The sequence below is a fragment of the Bidens hawaiensis genome, unplaced genomic scaffold, assembly GCF_021521415.1.
Source record: "Bidens hawaiensis isolate Kalapana, Puna unplaced genomic scaffold, B.hawaiensis_p1.1 tig00021037_1, whole genome shotgun sequence".
NCBI lineage: Eukaryota > Viridiplantae > Streptophyta > Magnoliopsida > Asterales > Asteraceae > Bidens > Bidens hawaiensis.
Window position 1 is genome coordinate 335,980 of NW_027493255.1, and position 8,404 is coordinate 344,383.

Sequence of the window (8,404 nt, forward strand, 5' to 3'; positions counted from 1 at the left end):
TCGCTAGGAACCTGTTGATTGAAACCAATCTACCATTCAGCTTCTGGACCTCTTTCATGGTGGATGGTGAGGGCATGTCAAGGATGGCCTCCACCTTCTCAGGGTTTACCTTGAAACCATCTTTGGTGACCATTACACCTAGAAATTTTCCCTCTTGTACGCCGAAAGTGCATTTGCTCGGATTGAGCTTCATGTTAACTTCTTTTAGGCGCCCAAGGGTTTCTTCGATGTCTTTGAGCATTTGTTTTTCCTCCCTGCTTTTGATCACCAAATCATCCACATAGACTTCTAGGTTTCTTCCAATCTGCTCGCTGAAAACGGCATCCATAAGTCTTTGGTAGGTGGCTCCCGCATTTTTCAAACCAAAGGGCATTTTTGTGTAACAAAAAACACCCTTGTCGGTTTTGAAGGCGGTCTTGTCCTCGTCTTGTGGTGCCATTTGAATCTGGTGATAGCCCTTGTAGGCATCCAGGAAACATTTGAGCTTGAATGGCGCCACGGAGTCCACCTTTGCGTCGATGTTTGGGAGGGGGTAACAATCTTTTGGGCACGCTTTGTTGAGGTCCTTGAAGTCAATGCACATCCTCCACGACCCATTACTTTTCTTTACCATCACAGGATTGGCTACCCATGTCTGGTATCGTATCGGGCGGATGATGTTTGCGCGCAATAGATCCTCAACCTGCTCATTCATGGCCCTCGCCTTCTCATCCCCCATGACTATCTTCTTTTGAGCAATTGGCTCTACAGACTTGAACGTGTTGAGAGAATGTTGCGCCAGGTCTAGCGGAACCCCAGTCATATCAGAGTGTTGCCACGCGAAGACCGCCATATATGCTGTGAGCAATCTTTTCATTCTCAACCTCGTGTCGTCTGATATCGCAGCGCCAATTGTGATTGTCTGCTCCGGGAATTTTGGGTTGAGAATCCATTCCTCTGGCGCGTTGTCTGCCATTGGAAGTTTCATTCTCCCTTCCCGCGGAGTACTTGTCACTGCACACAAATGATCTCGGTATACAAAAGTTACACCTGTTGGTGTTGGGAACCCTAACGCGCCGTGCGCTGGCGACGGTATGGCGTTGAATTGGGAAATCGTTCCCCTACCCAAGATCATATTGTGGCAAGAAGTGGTGGGCAAGACCAAGAAGTTGACAACTTCGGCTCGCTTGTGTCTCTCATCCCCCATGGTTAGTTCAAATTGTATTTGACCTAGGGGATGAATGATTTCATTTGAAACACCAGAGATCGGTGCATTCACAATCTCAAGCCTTGCTTGGTCTGCCGGATCCAGTTTCCTGAAACATTGCTCATACATGATGTCTGATTCGCTGCCAGTGTCCACCAGGACTTTTGACACTTCATAATGAGCAATGTGTGTGGTGATGACCAGAGGACTGCTGATAGAAGGGCCTCCCCTGATTCTTGGGAAGATAACTTGTTGCTCGCGCCAATCTCCTTGGGTTTGCGCGCTTCTCTTTCTTGATATTTGCCCTTGCCTTCCTCCCTCGGCTACACAGATTCTTTTGTACTTTTTGCTGGCTGAGGCTCCTGATTGTTCATTTTCTGGTCTTGAGTTTTTCACCAGGTGAGCCAGCTTGCCTGATTTCACATCTTTTTCAATTGCATCCTTCAAGTGGTGGCATGCATCAGTGTTGTGTCCTGTGGACTTGTGAAACTCACAGTACTTGCCACTGTCTGATGGTCCCTTGTAGTGTAGTGGCTTGGGGCTTTTGAATTGGACATTCTCAGTGCTTAACACCTGTGAAGGCGTTTTAGTGAGGGGAGTCCATATTCTTGGCAGAGGTCTGTTAGGATCTCTGCCGCCTTCCCTCTTGTCACCCTCCCCGCGATTACGAACGTCTTTTTGGGGCTGGGGTGAGCTTGGTTGCGCCTGTTTTTCTGCGGAAGAAAAACTGGTTGGTTGCAACCTGGACCATACAGAGTTCTGTTTGCCCCTTTTTTCGTTGCTGCGCGGTGTCTCAGCTTGATGCGCTCTTTCTCTTGCCCTATCTTGGGCAATTTGTTTTTCATTTCTCGCGAAGACTCGCGATGCTTCCATTAGTTTGGCCCAAGTGGTTGGCATGCCATCTCTGCTTACGAGAGCTCGGCGGAGTTGATCACTGCGCGCGCCTTGTATAAAGGCCACGCGCAAGAGTTGCTCAGTGATACCTCCGATTGCCAGAGACTCCTGATTGAAACGAGTTATGTAGTCTTCAATCGTTTCATCATTCTTGCGCACGCAGTGCATGATGTCATCAGGGTCGCGCGTGTGTCTGCGCTGCTGTACGAAGTGGGCTTGGAACTTTTCCAATAGTTCCTCGAACCCATCAATCTGCCTGGTCGGCAAGCTCTCGAACCAGACACGCGCCGCGCCCGTGAGGCAGCGAGCAAACATGTGACACCATGTTGGCATCGTCCAGCTTTCTAGGTTTCCAGTGTTGTAAAACCCTTGTAAGAAATCGTCTGGATCTGTTGTGCCGTCATATTTGCCCAAACCACTTGGCATCTTGGTTTTGTGCTGAATGGGGGCCTTCGCGATGCGCTCAGTGAATTTTGAATGTTTCACCAAGATGGCTGGCCTGTATGGTGTGGTTACGTCCACTTGCCCTCTAACTGGTGGGCTGTACGGTATGTGCAGATCCAGATCGGCTCTGGCTCCAGGCGCCATGTTCACGTGCGCGCGGAGCTGTGAGCCTCCTGCATGAGTATCTCTCGTCTTCCTCATGTTGTGCACTTCTTCATCACTAAACTCAGTGTGTGCAGTGTGAACGGAATGACCATCTTCCGGTGCGCGCGCCCTTTTTGTTTCATGAACGTTTTGCTTGTCAAACGCTAGCCTTTGTGTTAAGTCGGCTGTCTTTTTGTGTTTGACCATCTCATTGTACTTGTCCATTAGACGTCATTGCTCGTTTATGAGCCATTCTTTGGGATCATTGGTTTCATCTTCTGGACCCATTGGTCCCTTTTGTTTCGCGCCGGTAAGATTTTGTAACGTGAGATCGTCTGGAGGAGTTTCAGTCTGGCCATGAGGAGTTATGATGAAGGGACGGTTACTGGTGGCGCGCGTAGACTCACGCGGCACCCTCAGAAACTGCTGTCCCTCATTAACATCCTCACGTTCAATATCCTCCAGAACTTGATCAACGTTACGAACGCCAGAAACCATGGTGAAAATTTTTTTTGTTTTAGAGATCTGATGAGATCTTGTTGCCGTTGTAACAGTGGATGGCGCCAATGAAGAAACGTGGATCGACTCACTGGTAGACGATCTACTTTCCTCGGGTGTGATTATGCTATTTCACCGATGGATCTCTGGATCTGGGTTCTTCCACCTACAAAATGAACAGCACCGTAAACTTACCCCTCAGAAAGGGACAGAGGGGTCCTCTTTGGGGTAACCCTCCGGTGTGAGAATAAGTGTTTGTAGGAGAAGATAATGATATGTGAGAGTAAGGAAATGGAATGTATTGCTTAATAGCTGAATACTCTGTAATTGTGTGTAATTGGATCTTATTTGATGTCCCCTCCTTATGGAGTAGATGTGGTATTTATAGTGCTAGGGTTTCCACTGATTGGGCTTAGACCCAGTTAGGGCTTTGTTGGCCTCTTCCAGTTGCTTTGCGCCACGTGTCCTTTGGGACACCTGGTGCTTTTTCATTGGTTATAATCACGTGGTAGCACATGGGTTTTGCTGAGTTGTCCACCTTTCATTGGCAGCTGTCAACATCAGCATATTCTTATTCCTTAAAAAGATACCTTCTGGAAGGTTGTCTGACGTGCACAATCAAGGTTGCCCTAATCCTGATTTGGATAAGGACGAGGTTGATTATGTGCATGTGTGATACGCGCCTATCCTGAGGATGCGCGAGGTCTTCTCTTTATTCTCACGCGCAGATGTTTCATGCGCAGATGTGATATGCACGAGCATGTGATATGCGCCACGCGCGGATGCGCCACGCGCATATGTGATATGCGTGAGCATATGTGATGCGTGAGCATATGTGATGCGTGAGCATATGTGATGCCTGAGCATCTGTGGTGCCTGAGCATCTGTGGTGCCTGAGCATATGATGCCTGAGCATGTGATGCATGAGCATATGTGATGCCTGAGCATCTGTGGTGCCTGAGCATATGATGCCTGAGCATGTGATGCATGAGCATATGTGATATGCGTAAGCATATGTGATATGCGCCATGCGCGTAGGTTTTGGCTTTGTGCCTTCATAATGTCTTGATTTCAAGCCTCTTGTCCATATCTTGTGGGTTGACCCGCCTCGCTCGGTGTTGAGGCGGGTACATACCTCTTCACATATCATTAAGTATACTACAATTTCAAAATTGATGTATTCACATCTATTTTTATCGGGCCCGTGTGTCACACGGGCATATAGCAGCCTAGTAACTTTATATCCGGCTACAAAGATGATATATATATATATATATAGCTAAAAAGGAACTACACACTTCTTTATGAAATCATGCATCAATGACCAGCTAAAACCCCTTTTTTACATTTGAACATGCTTTATCATCTTGCATAATTGTGAATTGGTCTAGTTGAGAAACCGTCATTTAAATTTTTGAAAACAACAAAGTTTATGAAAAAAGAAAAGATTTTATATTAAACTAATCTGTTACGGCTTCACTTAACCTAAATGTTGTGTTTGATATCGGTGCAGTCCGGTCCGTGTCGAGCTTTTGCGGTTGAATACTTGAAGGGTTGAGTGGGCCGGTCACCACTCAAACTTTAGTAGCACGTTTTATTTTATTTTTCTTGTAACTTGTTAAGAAAGAAATAAACCCTAGCAAGATGAAGAAACACTAACCGGACCCCGGGCAGATTACTGGTAACCTGGGGGTTAGATAGATGTTTCCCACGAGGGGTTAGACCCTGAGAAGATGGTTCTTCTGATAACCTGCAAAACAGACACCGTGAGCTTGTCACTGAGAAGGGGGGGTTCCTCCTTGTGACCACCCTCCGGCGTGAGAATCAGACTAGATTGCTCTTTAAATATAAGTGTATATTAAGAGATTGCTAGAGCAGATATCAGGTATAATATGATGATACAAGATAAGATGAGATGGTCATACCATTTGTGGTATTTATAGCCGAAGGTAGGTTTCCAAGGAGGTGTGGCCGGCTGCAACAGTGTTCCTGTTCCACCAACAGTGGCCTACGCACGTGCCCTGCTGGTAGTTGGTGGGTAGGCAGCGGCTGATAGTGACCAGGCCTGCTGTGTACTATTCCTTTTCCACCAACTGCCGGCTACGCACGTGGTATGGCAGTAGTTGGTGAGTAGGCAGCGGCTAATAGTGACACAGTACAGGAGCATGCTGCTCGCCATACTGTTGTCAATAAGCTGTCGTATCTTTAGTCAGATCTTTTTCCCATACCTCGTCAGGTACAGTACAGAAGATCTTCCCGTATCGTACGGACTGGCTTATTTGGGCGGGAGTATTCCCCCTCCCGCCCTTGTGCGGGATTGTTCCCGGCTTTGCTCATTCCTTCAGGTGACACTGAGTGATTGAGAGCTAAGTGCCTTGTGCGTGTAGCCTTGCTGCGCGGGTGGCATTCCCTGATGGCTTGTATCCGAGGCTGCGGGGACAGGCGGAGTCCTTCACCATTGGGAGGCATTTCCTGCGGGAACAGCTTGCGTACTGCGCGTAAGGACGTCACGTCTCTGAGCATGGTTGGTCCTGCGGATCCAGTTGGTTTCTGCGCAGACGTTCCTCTTCAAGGTGAGTCTTGCGGGTCCAACTGGGCTCTGCTGGGACCTACCTCTTCACAAGACTTCATACAAAGGCGTATTACTCCCATGTAACTCTCGAGCACCTTTAAAACCACGTTAAACCCTCATGTTCATCTTTACCACTTTCCTTATATTATTAGATATTGTTTGTGTGTTTGTGGTTGAACCACCCTACTGCCGCCACTAATTGTTTGTGTGTTAGAATAATTCTGCCGTCACCAAAAGCCTACTGCCACCATTATTTGATATGTTGCAATTGTTAATCGAAAGTCAAAACAAATAGCCGCCAAACACTTTGCAGTTGTGATCGTCAACCCAAAGAAGCAACCGTCTAAAGCCGCCGAGCCGATCAAAATTGCAACGATAAGGCAGCTCCGATCAGTAAGTAGTTCGATAAGAAGCCAGGAGCATCGATTCAGGTTCTGTTTATTTTGGTTTTTGCTGTTACTTCTCATTTGTTATTTGTTTTAGAAATCGATTACAAATACCGTCAAGTTCTTAAGGGCCGATCGAGCAGTCGTATTGTATTGCATTCCGTAGCGCAAACCAACTGCTTTTGGGTTGGTCGCGTACACCTAATATCTAACACTAAATTTTATTAGTAACAAAATTTTTACATCAAATTATGTTTTATACTTTTTACATAATCAAATAAAACTTTCCAAACCACCATATAGCATTATTCAATAATGACCCTAATTTCCTTGATAATTTAGTAATGATGTAGTTAAGCTGCGAATCCAAGTGTGTTTGGATTTCTACTCGCCCGTGGGTAAAGGCGAAGGGTGTGAATCTTGGATGTTATCTTCCAATCCTTACACACTTGTTCGAACGGTATATAACACCAAAATAGAAGTGGAAGTTACACAAGTAAGTGACGTACTTGAATAACACCACAACAGAAGAATTGGTATATAAAAGTTACCAACCTTGGACCAAATTGAAAGAAAGGTATGAACACTAGACAATGGTGATACCACCAGAGCTTGTTACGAGTGGATTCACTTAAGACCTCAAGACTTTAAGTCTATAAGTGAGTATAACTCGACAATGTTTAGTATCAACTATCACGTCACAGTTGATAGTATGTGGAGAAAATATTACTGATATGGATTTGTTAGAAATACATTCTCCACATTGTATGCATCAAATTTGCTACTGCAGTAACATCAATATTGTGAAAGGGGTTTCACCAAATATTGTGACCTAGTATCATGTTTACTTGTGGCCGAGTAACACAATGAGTTCCTAACAATCACGAGATTCGTTCGGTTGGTACAACCCCATTCTCATAAGCGAATACGGCAGCATATAATGGCCAAAATGGAAGTCGCATACGTGGTTATGGTTTCCAACATGGTTATGGGTGTGGATTTAACCAGGGAAATTGCCATGCTAACGAGAAGAAATATAAGGATCAAATGGGTACAAATCAAACTACATCGAACGCGTGATCTTATTGTCTAAGTAACCATTGTCTCATATGCCTAAACACTTGGTGGACCTTTACCAATAATCCATCAAAGTAAAAGAAATAGAGAAAAATTACATATGTGAATGAAAATGTTGATATCCTCGTTGGTCATGAAAACCATAATGATACAACTCATATGGATGATAGTGATTTTTTCGCTGATACAATTAATCTATATCACCATGATCTGCTTACTCATCCAACTAATTTGGATTCTAGTGATTTTTTGACTAAGCATCCAACTGGGTTTTTTTTAGCCAAGATATCACCATAATCCAAATTAGTTGGATCAGTATGAGAATCATCATAATCTTGATTACTTGTATTAGCAAAAAAATCATCAACATCCATATAAGTTTGTCTCATTATGGTTTATATGACCACTAGGATATCAACATTTCCATGCTCGTATGTAAAATTTGTATCCATTTCTTTTCTTTATCTTGGATGAATTGTTGGTAAAGGTTCACCAAGTGTTGTGGCATACGACAAGTACGAGCGCAAAGGTTACTTTCGCAATGATAACATTAGGGGTGACAATCTTGATCCAAACCCTTTCAAATGGGTCAATTTGAGTTGTTTTAAAAATTAAATGACGTAGTTTGGGTAAAATGTTTTAACTAAATAGGTCAAAATGAGTCATTTGAAATTCTATCCTTTTATTTTCGGGTGAAAATGGGTCGACAAGTTCAAAGAAAATGAGTCGATGTGAGTTAGTGTCCTAAGGAAATGTGACATGTTTCGGATCAGAACGGGTTTTCGTACAAGACAGGTTTCAGCACGAAACGGGTTTCATACTGGAACGGGTTCGGTTCAGGTTTCAAGCCAACACGAGTTTTCATACGGGACGAGATGGGTTTGAGTTTCTTTTGCTTCTTTTTGGTCGATTCCGGACTCGTTTTTGTCCGTTTTTTCTGTTTCGTTTTTGTTCGGTTTGAATTCTTTTGGTTTGGTTTTGATTGATTATTTTGATTCTGATTGATGTGGTCTGGTTTTGGCTTTTTGTTTCATTTTCGTTGATTTTTTCGCAGTTCGATTCTCGGTGAGTTTTTTTTTTTTTTTTTTTTTTTTTTTTTTTATTTGGAACGATGGCAACGTATGAAACATTTTAGCGTTTTTACTTTTTTTATTTATGATTTATATTTTGAGTTATAATTTTTTTATTATTATATTTGAATAT